Genomic DNA, 17,564 nt, shown 5'->3' with positions numbered 1-17,564 from the left:
TGACGCTCCTGCTGTGGCTAGAGCACTGATTGGTGTGTTCACCAGAGTGGGTTTTCCAAAAGAGGTGGTGTCAGATAGGGGCACGAACTTCCTGTCCAGCTATCTGACTGCCATGTGGGATGAGTGTGGTGTCAACTACAAGTTCACCACCCCCTATCACCCACAAGGAAATGGTCTTGTTGATAGATTCAACAAAACCCTGAAGGGCATGATAAATGGGTTGTCAGAGAAACTCAGGAGGAGATGGGATGTTCTCCTCCCATGCTTACTGTTTGCCTACAGGGAGGTGCCACAGAAAGGGGTTGGTTTCAGTCCCTTTGAGTTGGTGTTTGGACACCCTGTGAGGGGACCATTGAGCCTGCTAAGAGAGTCTTTAGAGAAGCCTCTTAAGGAAGCAAAGGACAATGTGCTTGATTATGTGCTAGGCCTGAGATCTAGAATGGCAGAGTACATGTACAAGGCAAACAGGAAACTGGAGGCCAGCCAGGAGCTCATGAAGCACTGGTATGATCAAAAGGCTACTATGCCTGAGTATAGTCCAGGACAATTGGTGTGGGTGTTGGAGCCTGTGGCTCCCAGGGCCCTCCATGACAAGTGGAGTGGGCCCTATCCAATCTTAGAAAAGAAGGGTGAGGTTACTTATTTGGTTGACCTTGGCACCCCCAGGAACCCTCACAGGGCCCTGCATGTGAATAGATTGAAACCCCACCATGACAGGGCAGACATGACCATGTTACTGGTCACTGATGAGGGTGTGGAGGAGGAAACTGAGCCTGTGCCCGACCTCCTCTCCACTAATGTGCAAGATGGGTCAGTGGAGGGAGTTGTACTCTCTCCCAAATTGACAGACCAGCAGCACAGAGACTGTAAGCAGGTGCTGGAGCAGTTTGCTGGCCTGTTCTCTTTGACCCCAGGCATCACTGAGTGGTGTGTGCACCACATTGACACTGGTGACAGCCTACCTGTCAAAAATAAACTGTACAGGTTGTCTGACCATGTCAGAGCCAGCATTAAAGCTGAGGTTGCTAAGATGCTGGAACTGGGGGTAATTGAACCGTCTGAGAGTCCATGGGCCAGTCCAGTGGTGCTGGTACCTAAACCTAATCCCCAGGGGGGACCCAAGGAGTTAAGGTTCTGTGTGGACTACAGAGGTTTGAATGCAGTCACAAAGACTGACGCTCACCCTATACCTAGAGCTGATGAGCTCATTGATAGGTTAGGGGCTGCTAAGTACCTGAGTACGTTTGATTTGACTTCAGGTTACTGCCAGATTGCCCTCACCGATGGAGCAAAGGAGAGGTCAGCATTCTCCACCCCAGAGGGACATTATCAGTTCAAGGTAATGCCCTTTGGATTAAAGAATGCACCTGCCACCTTCCAAAGGTTGGTGAACAGGGTCTTGTCTGGGTTGGAACAGTTCAGTGCAGCTTACCTGGATGATATAGCTGTATACAGTTCTACCTGGGGGGATCACTTAAACCACCTAAGGGAAGTGCTTCAGGCCATGCAGCAAGCAGGCCTGACTATTAAGGCAAGCAAGTGCCAAATAGGGCAGCGTTCTGTGGTGTACCTGGGCCACCTGGTAGGTGGGGGCCATGTACAGCCTCTCCAAGCTAAAATCCAAACTATTTTGGATTAGACAGCTCCTGTTACCCAGACTCAGGTCAGTGCATTCCTTGGACTGACAGGGTACTATAGAAGGTTTGTTCAAAATTACGGGACCATTGTGGGGCCCCTAACAGAACTGACTTCTAAAAAGAGGCCCAAAAAGGTGATTTGAACCCCAGAGTGTCAGAAGGCTTTTGACACTTTGAAAGCTGCTTTGTGTTCAGCACCAGTGTTACTGGCCCCTGACTATACAAAAGAATTTGTAGTTCAGACAGATGCTTCAGAGCAAGGGATTGGGGCAGTGTTGTCACAGCTAAATGAAGGGAGCCTTGATCAGCCAGTTGCCTTTATTAGTAGGAGGCATCTTCCCAGAGAGCAGAGGTGGAGTGCCATTGAGAGAGAGGCTTTTGCTGTGGTGTGGTCACTGAAAAAGTTCAGACCCTATTTGTTTGGGACTCACTTTCATGTTCAAACTGACCACAGACCTCTCAGGTGGCTCATGCAGATGAGAGGGGAGAATCCCAAGCTGTTAAGGTGGTCCATTTCCCTACAGGGAATGGACTTTACAGTGGAGCACAGACCTGGGGTTGCCCATGCCAATGAAGATGGACTTTCCAGGTTTTTCCACTTAGCTGATGAGGACTACCAGGGTGTAGGTTAGTAACCCATCACCTTTCGTTTGGGGGGGGCTATGTTGCAAAGTCATCCTGTGCCCTGTGCACCCCCCAACTTTTTGCTGACTGGAACTGGTGGTAACTGACTCTGACTGACCCTGGGCTCTGCCTAACCAGGCCCAGGGCCAGTGCCAAGCTGAAAGGAACACATTAGATTTATATATAATATGGCAGGGGATTGAAACTATCTAGAGGTCCCCAGTATCCTGGGGCACGGCAGTTTAGAGGCCAGCAGCTTTTCTGCACTTGCATGTGTGCTCTGCTGAAGCCTGGGGTCAGTTTAAAACCAGCCCTGGTTGCCAGGACTGCTTTTAAAAAGTAAAGAGCTGCTCAAATTCGACTTTGATGCTAGAAAACCTGGTTAAGGGCGATCTGCAATATTTCTGCAGATTCAGAACCCCTAAAGTCTCCCTTAGTTGCACAGGGGGTGGGGGTCCTGTAGAGATTAGGGAAATACTTATAAAATATGTTTTTATAAGCCCTGGTGCTAGAAAACTGACCCAAGTCATTTTCCCCATTGCAAACCCCATGGCCCATAGGTTAACATGGTAGGAAGTTAAAGATTAATAAATAGTGATAGGAGAGGACTAGCCGGACCATTCAAAGACTTCCCAGAATGGTAGTAGTAAATCCAACAATATTATATTGTTGAATTTCTCCTAAAGTGTACATACAAGAAGTTATAAGACTTTCTTGTTTGTAAGTCCAAATTCAGCCTTCCAGTGGTCTGCCCTGATTGGTCAGAGTTAAGTGGATTAGCCAGGCTGCTTTGAAGAGGTGATAAACGGCCACTCTGCTGGGAGGGCAGTGTGCTGGTCTCTAGGTATGCCAGGCCAGGAGGTGGAGTCGTAAACTATGCTCTTCAAAGGCAGAGGGGAGGCCTGGGTTTCAGGTTCAATCTGACACTCTTGACCAGGAGTCAGGGATAGGCTTAAGGAAGGTATGTGCAGATGGTAGGGGGAGAGTCCATGGAAATAAGCCATCCCAGGGGGTGTGTTTAGCCAGCTCTTACCTCCTTGCTGGAAAATCAGCCATTATGGATTTGGCAGAAAGATGCACTCTGGGACAACATAATGCCACACTCTGCCGGATGTGGTCATAACTATGAGGAGTTACCCTGCTTTCATTGGTCAGAAGTGACCTGTGGCTTGACCCAGAGAATTGTGAATAAGTATCTGAGAGGGGCAGAGCCCTCCAGATCTGCTGCTTGAAACTTACTTGAAGCAAGACGTGCCCTGCTGCGAAGTTCTGCTGTGCAAAGACTTCTAAGGCCTGACCTCTGAAAACTGCGCCATCTGAAAACTGCAGCCCTGTGGATTACCTTGCTACAAAAGGACTAAGAAGTAGACTCCCTGCAAGCTACAGGTTAACAGAGCCCACCTGGACATCCCCACAAAGAATCCCCAGCCTGGAGTGCCAGTGGATTTGAAAGGGCTTTGTTCAAGTGGATTGCGGAATTGAAGTTTCACACTTTCAAGGACCCTCTTGGAGATTCCAGAACCTTGGACTGTGTATTGGATACTTTGGGACCCGCACGCAGAACTTCAGGAAGGAGTTCTAACTGGACCCGCCTGCTGGAGAAGGCGGCACTGCACAGTGGTGAGACATTCTCCAGAACCGCTTCTAAAGGTGTGTCCCTGTCAGAGAAAACGAAATGACTAAAAGGGGCACTGTTGGTTTCTAAGCACTAGAAAGTGACTAATCTTTAAAAATTCATAACTCTGGTTCCCTACAGTGGATTTTTTTCATTTTGGTGTCATTTAAAAGATACAAATATTATATATTTTTATAAATTGGTGTTGGATTTTTATGTTGGGTTGTGTCTTAATTATTTACTGAAATTGTGTTTTTGAATGCTTTACATACCTGTCTTTGAAGTTAAGCCTGTCTGCTCGCAGCCACGTTACCAAGGGTTGAGCATGGGAATAATTTTCTAAGACCTATGCTGGGCCCTATTATGTGTTGGTGGCCTTATTGCTAGTGGCAGACCGACATTTGCCCCTACCAATAACCCACCTTCCAACATATATGGTTTTTGGTACTGAAGAAAAGCCACTCGATCTATCCTGACAATATAGGCATGAAACATGTCGACCTCACACTCATAATTATTCATTGGATTACATTGTTTCCATTCAGGAGAAGCTTGGTTCGTTATATCCCCAGGCTTCCTTCACCTTCTTAACCTTGAAATATATATTCTCACTTGTATTAAAAAAGCTTCTTAGAAATATCTATAGTCAATTTTAGATCACACCTATCTCCAGTATTCCTACCATTATACTGGGATATACGACATATCCCCAGTATTACTTTGGCACATTGAGAACATCTCCAGCAAAGAGCCCCCTCGAGAGGCCATTGGGCATTGCAACACTAGCCCAATGAGGAGCAGGCCCGATGATGAAGCCCTATGAAGAAGCATGCCAACTTTGGGTGGGTGAAGGCACTTGCTTCTACAAAATAATGCTTCTGGTGAAACATTTTGAACCTCTAAACTCGACGCCTGGTCAATTGATTTTGAAACAGTATATTATTATTGTTTTTCTCATTTAAAGATAGACTGACAGCACACTCATGTGGTAAACTGACATAATTATGAGCTGGTGTCGAGCACTGGCAAACACAGGCATAAATGAAGCACTGTTGCTGATACACCTATAGAACTCGTGCAATAAACATCTGTCCTGATTGGCAGTATGTGCTGTTGCTTCAGATTTAAGATATAGGATGAAATTCGAAAGGTTTGTTTTGACCTGTAGCATGTTTTATTAAACATTGTTAAGACATTCACAGAGTTCTCACAATGCACTGTAATCCTGATTTGTATCATGAACTAGAGTACTGTGAGTGAGACATCCACAGAGCTGTCACAAAGTATTTTTGGTGTGATTTTCTGCAAGAACTGGTTTTCAATGTTGAAATAAGATCAGGCCTCTCCTATTGCTGTCACACTTCACTTTCTCTTTTTTTATCCACACAGGTCCCACAATCCTGACAAGCAACACGCATCATAGTCAAGAGAAATTCACAGAATTCTCACAGCTATGGAAAGATAGCCCAGTTTATCAATTCACCTGCCAGAAAGACCTATGTAAACCTGCATCTTTGCGTGTTTGGATCCGGAATAGTTGGACTCATCGTTTTAACCTTCCCAAGTCAAAAACGTGAGTAAAGGTGTCTTTTAAAAGCGTATCCTGTGTAACAGTTCAAGGTTATTCATTTTAAGAGTGCATCCAAACTATTTTTATTTCATCCTATCGGATAATAAACTTGCCAGCCATACAGATGCTGAAGATTAAATACATGGAACTCTCAGTTTGGAATGTCCACTGCATTTGTTCGGTTGTGTTCCCCTAGTGTGCGTGTGTGGAGGACTTGGCCTGTCCTTCGATGTGTGTGAGGTCCTCGACCTGTTCTGTGACCTGGAAGGGTCCACTAAGCATGCCCTCTTTTTACTGACAGTGGACTATGGTCCTTTTGATGGATTTAGTAAGTACAGTGGTGGTAACATACTGTGATTTATGAATCTCTAGTTGTGGTCAGATTTTCTTTATCTGTTTCACTGATGTGGAGGCTTATTGGCCGACACGTGTAAAGTTCCACCTCTATGTGCTAACTCAAAATCTAGTGCTAATAGTTCAGGTGTGTTTTGTGAGTGTTTGTTTGTGTGGCCTGTGTGCACATTCATTGTGTGCGTGAGTGAGCCAGAGTAATTGGAGGCCTTTGGGTTTTATTTCGGAAGCCTCTGGCCTGTTCCTGTGCACACAGTGGAGGCGCTGTTGTTTTCCCAGCCTGGATGTTTATTGCTGTCATTCCTGAAGTTGGAACAAGGAGTCCTAAACACTGGGGTGGGGGCATGTAAGATTTAGCTCCTTTAGAAATTCAATTAGGCCTTTTGCTATGGATATCTGCTGATGACTCCTCCTGTAGCACTACAATTTGCTAGGTGATGAGGGTGAAGAATGTGACCACCATCTCTGTTCAAGACAAAGGACCCTTTAGATGAGGCCAGCCATTTGTCTTACCTCTGATCGCTGTTCAATGTAGCTATTGATAGCCAGGTTCAGAAAGCTTACACCTCTTTGTGTCTCTGTTGTGGGTGCTCCAGGCTGGCGATAACCCTTCTGTGAGGAGCATCTCTACACAGAGTGTGCCTAGAGAATTGTATAAAAGAGAACCACTTAAAGCCAGATGTGAAAGTGCAGAAAATGGATCCATATCTCTTGTCTGCTTCAGCTGTATAAAACTGTAAGCCACTAATGCACTTGCTGTTCCTGTTCCAAATTTCCTTTCACCGAGGAAGGGAGTGCTCCCCAGAGTACCTAGAGGAGTTCCGTGCAACCAGAGATGGTGTCTATCTGATAGCCTGAAGCCTTGCCTAGCTAGAAGAAGCTGTTACTCTGACCTAAAACACCTAGGAGTTTGCTTGCTTGTTGAGAGAGGCAAGAAGCCTGCAAACTTTTCAGGCTGTGCGGCTGTCTAGGGAATGCCAAAATCAGCTGGACCATGGCGCAGAGAGGATGTGCTAGGAAAAGAAAGACTATGGAGGTTGATCTGTGATCCCCAGAAGTGGTGGCGCAGTCTCTCCTGAATCATGGTTCTAAGGGTAATCGCAAACTGGCAGCTGACCCTGCCACTATGAAAGAAGTGTGACCTTGTCTGACTTAACTGCCATAACCAAGAACTTTTCCAGCAGTGAACTTTGCCACTGTGACCGAGAACTGTAGCCATGGTGGTCACTGCCACTGCAATTCGTCTGTTATCATCCAGTGTGATGCAAATGTTTGCGATAACCTACCTGCTGCGAATTGCAGTGAGACCCAGCACCAGGTCCTACACCTGTTGTGATCCCCCCACTTACCCCAAGTACCTGTATTAGCAGGTGACTCCTGTTGTCCAACCCTGTTGCTGACTATCTGGACTGAGGATGGTCCTGCATATAGAGCTTCTCCTCCTAGAAGTGGGAGCAAGCGGAGATGTGTGTTGCTGGCTCCCCCACCAGTTGCAGAGAAAACATGGAGACCTTCAGTATGGTTAGAGTGTCTGTGCTGCACGAATCAAGGCGTAGAAGCAGATAGCCCCATTCAATAATGTTACCACCCATGTCAGCACTGCCCTTTAAATACCCTAACCACTGTCGGACATTAACCGCAACCACCATACCCACTACCTTACCCCACCACCTTCACTACCATCACTCTAACCACTCCCACTACGACCACACCCTAACCACTACTACCCTAACCACCATCACCCAAACCACCACCCCATCATCACCCTACCACCACCCTATTCCACACCCTAACCATGAGCACCACCTTACCCACTACCACCCAAACCAGCCTACCACCACTCTACCCCACACTAATCTCCTTCCACAACCACTACCCTACCTACACCCACAACCACCACCATCACCCTAACCACTACCACCTTACACTAACCACCACCACACTACTACCCTATCACCAACAGCAACCTATCTACCACCACCACCCTAACCACCATCCTACCACGACCCACATCACCATCCACAACAAAAATATCTAAACCTCGCTATCCGAACCATCACCTCTTTTCACTAAACATGGCTCCCAGCTCCTGTAGAAGCTCTTCATTTTTTAACAATCATTTACAATTATTTACTTGATATGCTGTTTTTATGGAAATTTGTGGCCTATGCTTGCTTTTGCTTAGTCTTGAGTAACTTGTTCTCACCTGAATATATGCATCTAGGTATCCAGTAAAGCTAAGTCATATCACAGATTAAGAAACATTTACATGTGTCTAAAGCTATCAATCAACCTGCGGGCCTTATTTACGGAAATCAGAATGTGAACGTTGAGTAGGAAGTCTATGGTGGGATGTTGTTTTGGCGGGTAGGGCCAACACTTGCTTGGCAGATTCACAATTACATAAACTTCATATTTGATTGCTGTGTACATTTCAATTTCTGTGCAATGGGAATAGAAAACGCAGTGTTCATCGCATTACGTTGCATGCTTTTAATATAGCAACCTACAAATGCAGTCAATCCTGCTTTGAAAACTAGACGTTTGAGCTTTTTATCTTCTTCTTGTGTTTGTCCCTCCCTTGGAGCATGACCTCATATCTTGTATCCTTTCACTGCATAATGTTTGGACAATCCTCCTTTCTTTATAGTTAAGTGATCCACAAGAGTTCATATGTTTTCCAGTTGTCTCCCTCATGTACTTCTTTTCACCCCCTCCACCGTGCTCCTTGCTGCTCTCACCATATGCTTCTGCCCCACACCCCGTGTTGTGTTTGCACTCGAGTGCAGTTCCCGCTGCATTGATTTCTAATCATTTTGTTTCTCCCGTTCCATGTTGCGCTTTCTCTCACTTGTGTGCTTCAGTTCTCCCACCCACCTCCTTGCTCTCTCTCGTCCGTGGTGTGCACTCTTTCCGCCGCCCTCCATGTTGCTTTCAAGCTTGTCCTCCTGATCCTTCCCTCCACAGGGCCATCCACGTTGGTTCCACCCCACTCTCCTTGTAGCTTCCCTCCACCCACCTTTTAAAAAATATGCTTTGTCACTACCTATTTTTGTTTTAATTTACCAAACCAAAGCAACTCCACCCTCCACGCATTTTGTAGGCACGTCCATGCATGGTACATGGTGCATGATGCTCATGTATGCAAATGGCACACCTACTGCTGCTACGTCATATGCATCATAGCACCTTTTTTGGTTTCCTCGTCAGCCATGCTGTACAGCATCGTTAAAAACACACTGGAAAAGGCAATGGTTCCCAAAGGCAATCCTTATTGGGTTTGCCAATGCTTATTTGCTTCGTCTTCTCCATTTATTTTACAACGGGACCCGGGGGCATGTTTGGGTGGAGGGTTGTCACTATATCAAATGCAATATATTGTATGACCACAACATTGCCCCCACTACTTCGAGCTAACTCTATATTGTAAGGTGGTGTTAGGAATCATAAATATATACTTAACTCACTACAAAGTGGTAGGTCGGTGTGGTGGATGCAGTTCTATTGTAGGCCGATAGTAACCTCGAAATAGTGTCCTATATAGATTGTATGACCAGATTTCCTGCAAAACACCTGGACCTTTGCCGAGAAACACGAGCTCTGCGGCTGCTAAAAGCTCATCCCCTCATTTGAACCGTTATGCCTGGCATGCGCGTGTGACGTCTTTCTTTGGAAACAATGACGTTGCACCTGCGTCGGTGAGTGGGGTGGTCTATGCCTAGAATCTGGTGACCAGGAAGATGGGAGATACCCTAAGGTCAAAGCAGGACAAAATACCTCATCCCTGTCCTGTTGTTTAATATAAATTGTTTTTTATGCAAGCCCCACTTGCATAACCCATTTTACTTGACATGCTTTCTCCCCCTGCACCCATTTCTCCTCTTCTCAATATGTGTAATGCCATGGCCCCCCTCGCAGCCCCTTCTCCCATCCTACGAAGTCTGCTAATTTATGAGACCTTTTAATGTCTGACATAGGACGCACACAATTTAGCTCTTGAGTAAAAGATCGCGTGATTCACAGACGATGATTCCAGTCTGAAAATTAGCTTCATTAATGCGCAGTAAATCGTTTTTTCCTGACAAAGTGCAGCTGCAACCTGCCATACGGTATCGAAGGTTGTGCCTTGCTTTACTACAAATAAATCTCTCCGAACATGCAGCCCGTAAGTCATCCTGTTGCCGTGACTCAATTCTGCGCGTGACATCACTGGTCAGGGAGCAGCCGATTGCTGTTTGATGATGTCACCGGCAGAGCTTTCACCGCGTGCCAATGGAGAAGGGCGAAAGTATTGTTAAATGTTCTGCAAAAGACTGCACAGATCTGACATGGAAGGCACACTGAAGACACGGTGATTGGGAAAAGCAGCAGAGACATGAACGCTGTGGGCGTGCACAGTATCTATCTGTCAACCTCATGTGGAATGCAAGGATATCCTTGTCTCCTTTCCCTTTTCATATTTTAATCTACAGGAATTGTTTTCCTATCTTACTTCCTTGTTTTTATCCCTCTTTCCTTCCTTCCCTGGATTCTCGATTTGCTCTCACTCTTTTTCCCTTACCTCCGTTCTACCCCTTCTTTCATAGGCTAAGCCTGACAGCACAGCTGTCTCCGACCGCGTGTGATCCAAAAAATGTTTGGAGGAATACTAGAGAAAGGGAATTTGGGCCACTCAGATGTTGGCTAATCTGAGTGCAATTTTTGATTTGGGAAAAGTTGTCTGCTTCCACAGAAAGAGTGCTTACCGTCCAATCAGCGGAGATCATCCGTTTATTTATTGGCTTTGGCCAAGCTATTGTATTTGACATTCCAGACACACGCATGGCACAGTGATGGACGTGCTGGACCTTTAACATTACACAAATGCCACCATGCCATTATACGCTTTCCAAGATGATTAGATGAGTATGTGTCTGTGCTTCTCCAGCTGCCATGTTTGAAAGCTTATGCTCCATACAGCGGGGGTCTGCTGGTCATGATTGCAAGCCAATGATCAAGACTAAAGGCTCGATCTGTTAATGCTGAAAGGTTACCATGAAGTCAGAAGTCCGAACTTCTGAATTTAGAAACTGATATATTTCAGTCAGTAGGCATTTAATGGTGGATTGTTATTACTCTATTAAAATACACAGAGAGGCATTTTGCTACATTGAATCTCACTGTTTAACGTAGTAGGCAAGGGTTTTAAAGTTGGTTCCCTACCTCTTACAAACCGTGAAATAGAAAGTTTGCACTATGATAATCATTGTTAGGCCCTTTTAGGAGGCCTAATATTTTGATTTGCTAACTGTAAAGCTGCTTACATTTGTAATATTGTGACTATATGCCTGATGATTTGGAGATTTGTTGGAGGGAGGATTCATTACGGGTCAAGGAAGCTAGGGGCGGTACTCAGAGCCCCGGGAGCCACCACAGAACTGAGCAGGAGAGTGAGTCAGGGACAAAAGGGGCACCTTAATTTGAACCGGGGTGCCTAGGAATGCTTGCTCTAAAATTGAAGAAAATAGACATGTGAGACATGGAATTGGAGGCAGAATACAATGGCAGTTTAATGAGAAGATGCAACTTCAAAGAAACTGCAAGACAAAGGCATAAAATACAGAATTCAGATAATCACATGGAGCTCATCATGATACCCTCCGTATCTGCACTATTGTACTGTCAGAGAGAAAGAGAACACATTTATAAGTGCAATTGAAGAAACCGGTTACATCAAGGAGAAACATTTCGGAGTATAAGAACTCTGTTACCTAGGAACTCTCACGTTTACTCTAGAGCAAGCATTCCTGCAATTACAATGAATACATTATATAAATACAAAAAAGGAGAAACAAATAAAGAGAACAATGATTAAACATGACAAGACATTTCATATGGGTAAAATACAACATAATGCTAAGCAGACGCAAGAGCTTCTTTTGCTCTTGGGGAAAACTCTACGCAGTCCGTAACCCACATACAGACAGCGAGGTAGTCCGCTTGATGTTTGTGAGTGCTCCCTATTTATACTGTTTTTGGGGTTCTTTGCACGCAACTTCTACCTACGTATGCTACCCAAATAGCTTCGTCTGCCGTATTTACCAGACATGTCGTCATTTACCCACTTAATGCTGACAATGAACTAGGTGAAAAAGGTCAGTGTCTCAGGCCAATCGCTTGTCGTAAATTTCGCAGAGCAAGCAGAAACTATAAGCAGACATTGTACGCGACTCAGAAAATATAAACAGATATTGTGCGCGAATTGAATATGGACACATATAAATCTCCTCAGTTCTCCTAACTTGACACTCTGCGGTTGCCACTTCCCTTAAAAGCGGGACCCCTGCTCAGGAAACAAGTGCCATGCCAGGATGCAGCTTACTGTATGTCGAAGTCTCAAGGGGATGCTGAACTTTGATTCCGATCATAGAGCACGGCAGGGTGGGGGCTACTAGTTTGGAGCGGGAAACCTCGCAGAAAGAGGAACTGAATATGAGTTGGGTCAGACCTGCCATCAGCCTGCAATACACTAAAACGGCAGAGCTATGGTCAATGTAACAAAGGCCTATATTTCGAACAGAAGGGCCTACACAGCAGTTTCATGCTGGCTAAGTGGGAGGGATGTCCCAGGGTGACTATATAGCAACACAGGACCCGCTGGTCAATGTAATACGGCCTACAAATTAGGCTGGCAGGGCAAGGACAAGGGTCTCATAATGCAGGTGTGGCCAGAACGGGCCAGGGGCCCCCTATGATACAAAATCTACCCTCTCTCATTCCCCCCTCTTGTTCATAATATGAACAAACTCCTGACAGCATACCTATCAGGTCTTTGAGGTATTTGGTAATTGTAGACGCATTTAGGGTGGTCCCATTGTTACTTCTACAACTTCTATACGTGCCAAGATATTCACATTCCCTGTTCGATGCTTGTTCTCCCTTTGCTAATTATGCAGTTCTCAGGAGGTGCAACTGCTACGTACTCGGTATGTATGTCTACAGAAGAGGATATTGCACATTAGGACAAACAGGTATGACATTGTAACACATGCTCTGTCAACTGTCCCCCTGTCCCGTCTTTATCAATGGCAATTCATTCAATGTGGTACAAAAGTCATTATAATAGCAACAATGGGGTGTCAATGCTGCTAGTAGCATCCATGATAATTTTCTCTAATTGTTCTGAAAGGCTTGAGCAAGTCTTGAGGCATTGTTCCAGTCGTTGGTACGTGTGGCTAGTGTGACTAGTTGGAAGAATGTCTTATCTTCTGCTGCGTCTGTACTATGTTCCAAAAAGGTCTGCTGCATAATGATGTAGTGCCTCAGAGATGATACCTTTAAACAGAAAAAGTAACCGTTGGTGCCCGTCTTCAAGTAATTTGAGAGGTTTGCAAGCACTTCTTATTACTTGGGCACATTCGAAATGAAGAAACAAAGTGAAGAAAAGGTAAAGATGTCACATCTTGTAGACTGAGGGGTTGGGGCGTCGATGTTTCCAGACGTTCTTTAGGTGACGTATCCTAGGGGCCCGCTTACACACTCGTCCTTTCTCCTCTGTGCAGCACGTGCAGCCCTTCAGGATGAACTTGGGATATCATTCCCACTCGGTAGTTTCTGTGGAACACATGTAGTATCTGTGTGGCTCCTTGCCCCTTGCACAACCCCTCAATCACATGTGAGATGAACGCCGGTCCATTTTCAGATCCCAAAAGCATAGGTTCTCAAAAGCGCGGTATGAACTCTTTCAGGAGGCATTTGGCAATAGTTTGTGCACTGCTGTTCTTGAATTGGCATGCCTTAGTCCACTTGCTGATCATGCACACAATAACCAACACGTACTTGTAGTTTCAGTAGGAGATATGTTGATGAAGTCCATTTCATGTGGGGAAATGAAGTGTCCTGAGGCAGTGGAAATACAGCTTTAGGAAAACAGTCTGGTCCTCCTATCACATCGTACAAGTGTTGAACCATGAAAGAAGACGGGCCAAGGGGGCAAGCATTATGGTTGGTAAACATTCCTTTCCATTTGGGCCTATTCATATCCCTTTTCTGTTTGCATACATCCTCCTCTGTTCCCTTCTTCCTCTCCTTCCACCCTATTTAGTGTCATAGGCTATTCTTTCTTGAACATCTGCCTCAATAAATTCTTTACCAATTGATACACAGTCCTTGGGGGAGGTGTGTGCAACACATTCTACAATCGGAACTGGAAGCAACAGGCCTTGCAATAGTTGAGTTATTAATGGTGCACACTGCATGTGTTGTCCAGCAGAGAAGAAGAAAAGAACCCAAAAATGATATTGGCATCCCTATACAAGACCTTACAACGAAATTCACTATCTTAAGAGCAAAAGAGGAATCAAAACACTGTACCACAGCTTGACCCAACAGAAAACCCAGATGAAAACCTCTGTCACAGTAACACCTTTAGTAATCAAAACACTCATAGTTGTCAAATTGTGCCCAGGGATGTGTAATTCCTATAGCCCACGCCCAGGACACATCCGTTTGAGGTCCTTTGGCTGTCAGTTTACAGTACCAAACTAAGGATCTGTGAAAGGCACAGTTTGCAAAAAGGACAATATCTGTGTCCATGTGCTAATGCTGAATGTTCATTGATGCAAAGGCTTCATTATCAGGGTGAGCGCTCCTAGTAACTGTTGTAAGCTCAGACTGCACTACTGACAGTCGTTAGAGTATGAAAATGTGTACACACTCCTATGTATGACTAAGAGACTATATACTGCTCTCAGAATGCTCTTCAATTAGATGCAAATATTTGCAGAAGCTTGAAAGCAAGACTGGTAATTCTTTGCTTCACAAAAAAGAATGCAAAACAATTAGCTAAACTACTGGAATGAGGTAGGTACCATTTCTTTGCAAAATAAAAATAAACAAGCATTGGTAAAGCCAATGAAATTGTTGTTCAGCCTTTTGGCTTTGTCAATGCACAACTTGTCTTGGCAATATTTTCATGAAACCTTATTGGTGTGGGTGTTGCTGGGCCCTCATCTTTATAACAAACATTGGTAAAAGCAGAAACTGTTGTGGCCTCAAAAATCACACATTGCACAGTAGTTCCTGGCACTGGATAAAACAACTGTGTGTGAATATGCTCCCTGTGAAAGAACAGAACGAAGTCACTCACAGTGAAGCCATCTGCACACATTGCATCCTTAAAATATCATAATACGAAGCACATAATTACAAATGATCAATACCTAAACATAATATAAACACAACATTACTACTTTTCTTTACTCCTATCCTCTGTGTCCCTGGCAAATGTACTGCACTGAGAATGCATTTTAGCACATTCACCTTACACGGTAATCTATTACTCAAATATTCTTGTGAAGATGGCGTTGTTTCTGTTGTAGCCGATCACCCGTCCTCTTCTTCCTTGGACTCAATGTTGATGGGGCAGACCCTTCTCCTTCTGCCTAAATACCTGAGTAGAAAGAAACTTCGCAGCGGGTGTTAATCTACACAAAAACATGCCTCTTACATAATTTCAATGCCACTTTGATACCCAGTTGATGTGACCTCTACATATATTAATTGATTAGGGAGAAGTATATGGGGCGTTAAGTTGTTGTCAGAACATTGTAATATTTGCGAGTGAATACTGAGCGATCCAAGGGCAATAACCTATTTTTGCTTTCTCTCAATTCTCAATTCATTACCCTTAAACAGTCTGTTCAGGCATTGCTGAAAGTTGTTGCTGCTTTTATATCATAATGGACACATGGTCTAGCTGTCATCCAAACGTGTGGGAAAATGTGGTAGGCCTGAGCCAGTCTTTTAACATTGACATCTACTTTATATCTGCACATATTAATTATTCTTTTGTATTTTCCTAGTACTGGGGCATGTGGTAGCTACCTGTGGTAATCTTATTCCTACGAATCTCTGGTTGTCTCATATTTTGAAGGCTGCACACAGCTGTGCATATCCGAAAACTTATTCCTCACTTCCTCTCACCCATCTGTATATAAACACATACATATTCCTTCACTGAACTGCTCCACGTGAAACCTGAAAACATTATTTTCAATCTCGGCTTCACCCGTTACCAAATTGTGTGATTCTAGGCAACTCTTCCTCTTCACTTCCACAAACAAATATATTTCTACACATACATTTTCCTTTCTACAAAATCCTATGTTCACTTCCAAACACAGGAAGCACCTTTCCTGCCTGGCTCAACGCCCAGAATCTGTTGTTGGCCAGGACTGCTACTTCTGAAGGCAGCCTCAAAAATCTGTTAACCCTTCAACACCATGTAACATCCAGACACATGTTGTCTTTAATTGTACGTAAAATATAGCTTAGTTTAAAATAATATGGCTTTTCTGTAAAGCGCACGTTTACTCAGAATAGTTTTGTGGCGCAAAATAGCAAACCTTTACTGTTCCCCTAACTCCACGGTACTAATTTTATCCAACTTGGAAAGATGAAAGGCTGAGGAGATCTGGCAGCACTTGACGTGTGCTCATGAAGTCAAACCATGGGTATGTCTAGCATGCATTCCACTCCATCATTTTATCTCTAAAGTGTCACTAACTTTCTTGGCCATGAGACACAATTTCAGGATTTTTCCCTATTAACTAATCCCAACTGTGTGCTCTTTGTGGCAGCACTTACTGGATCTGCCCTAGCATGATGGGCTACTGCTTGTGCCTGCTTCACTTGCTGCTGAATTTGGAACGCAGGTAGGAGTAAATTATTCTGTACTTGGTTGCTCAGTACTACAGCACTCAGTGCAACCTTCAGTGTGAATTATAACTGGCCACCCAAAGAGAGAGATATTAATATGCATTTGAAACTGAAAGTATCTCCTTTTCTGCCAGGAAACTATATTACTTATATTGATGGCTTTTTGTCAGTCTTTTCAATATGGCGGTCCATGACCCATAAATATCATAAGTAACAGCTCCATTTTACCTGGTATCACAACTTCTATCATTGTGCTCTGGGTGGTAAGGGACGGCAGTCCTTAACCTCATCTTATTATGTCATTCTTCCTTTTGTGTGATTGGTCTATCATTTGACACTGGGCCAAGTCTAGGGTGTAAAGCAACCAGAAAATGCAAAAGAGGTGCTGTGCGTTGTGGCGAAAAGTGCATGCAAAAACCTTTCTCCCTTTCCTACTACCACTTTACTGAATATTCAAGTCGAAGGAACCTGTACTATGGGTGCAAACACACCAGAAAGGTGAGATGAGAAGCCTGAGGTGTCACTGTCAAAGAACAGAATGTACTTAATGTAGAGTGTTATGAGTTAAAATAGTGGAGCCCATCTAAAACTGTGCACAGAAAGACGTAATTTAAGAGTCGTGAAGGCAGCTACTTGGAAGCTAGACACAGTATTCACTGGTAGCACCGCACACCAGTTGCGTGGTCTCTAATTGAACCTGTCTCAGTTAAAGTGGGTGTGCTTGGCACGTACCCAGATGTTCCTGCTTATCACTTCTTACTGTAGTGCACAAGAGAAGTACACCTACATATAACATCTCCTATGGCACCACTGCAAGAGAAAGAGATGAGGAGGGCCCATGGGCAAAATAAGAGAAAGTATTTCTCTTCTAAAAACAAAGGTCTTACGTTGAAGTGCCACCTTTATTTATCAAATCATTAACCCAGCAGAGAATATATTCATCAGTTTGTTAACTCCTGAAAGGCTATTCAAAACTACAACTGTAATTCACCAAAAATAGTGACACAAAAATAGATGTTTATGACGCTCAATTATCCAGAAGACACACCCTTAAATGAGAAAAGTAATC

This window comes from Triturus cristatus, chromosome 11, assembly GCF_964204655.1.
Source record: "Triturus cristatus chromosome 11, aTriCri1.1, whole genome shotgun sequence".
NCBI classification, from domain to species: Eukaryota; Metazoa; Chordata; class Amphibia; order Caudata; family Salamandridae; genus Triturus; species Triturus cristatus.
Note: the sequence above shows the minus strand (reverse complement) of the source record.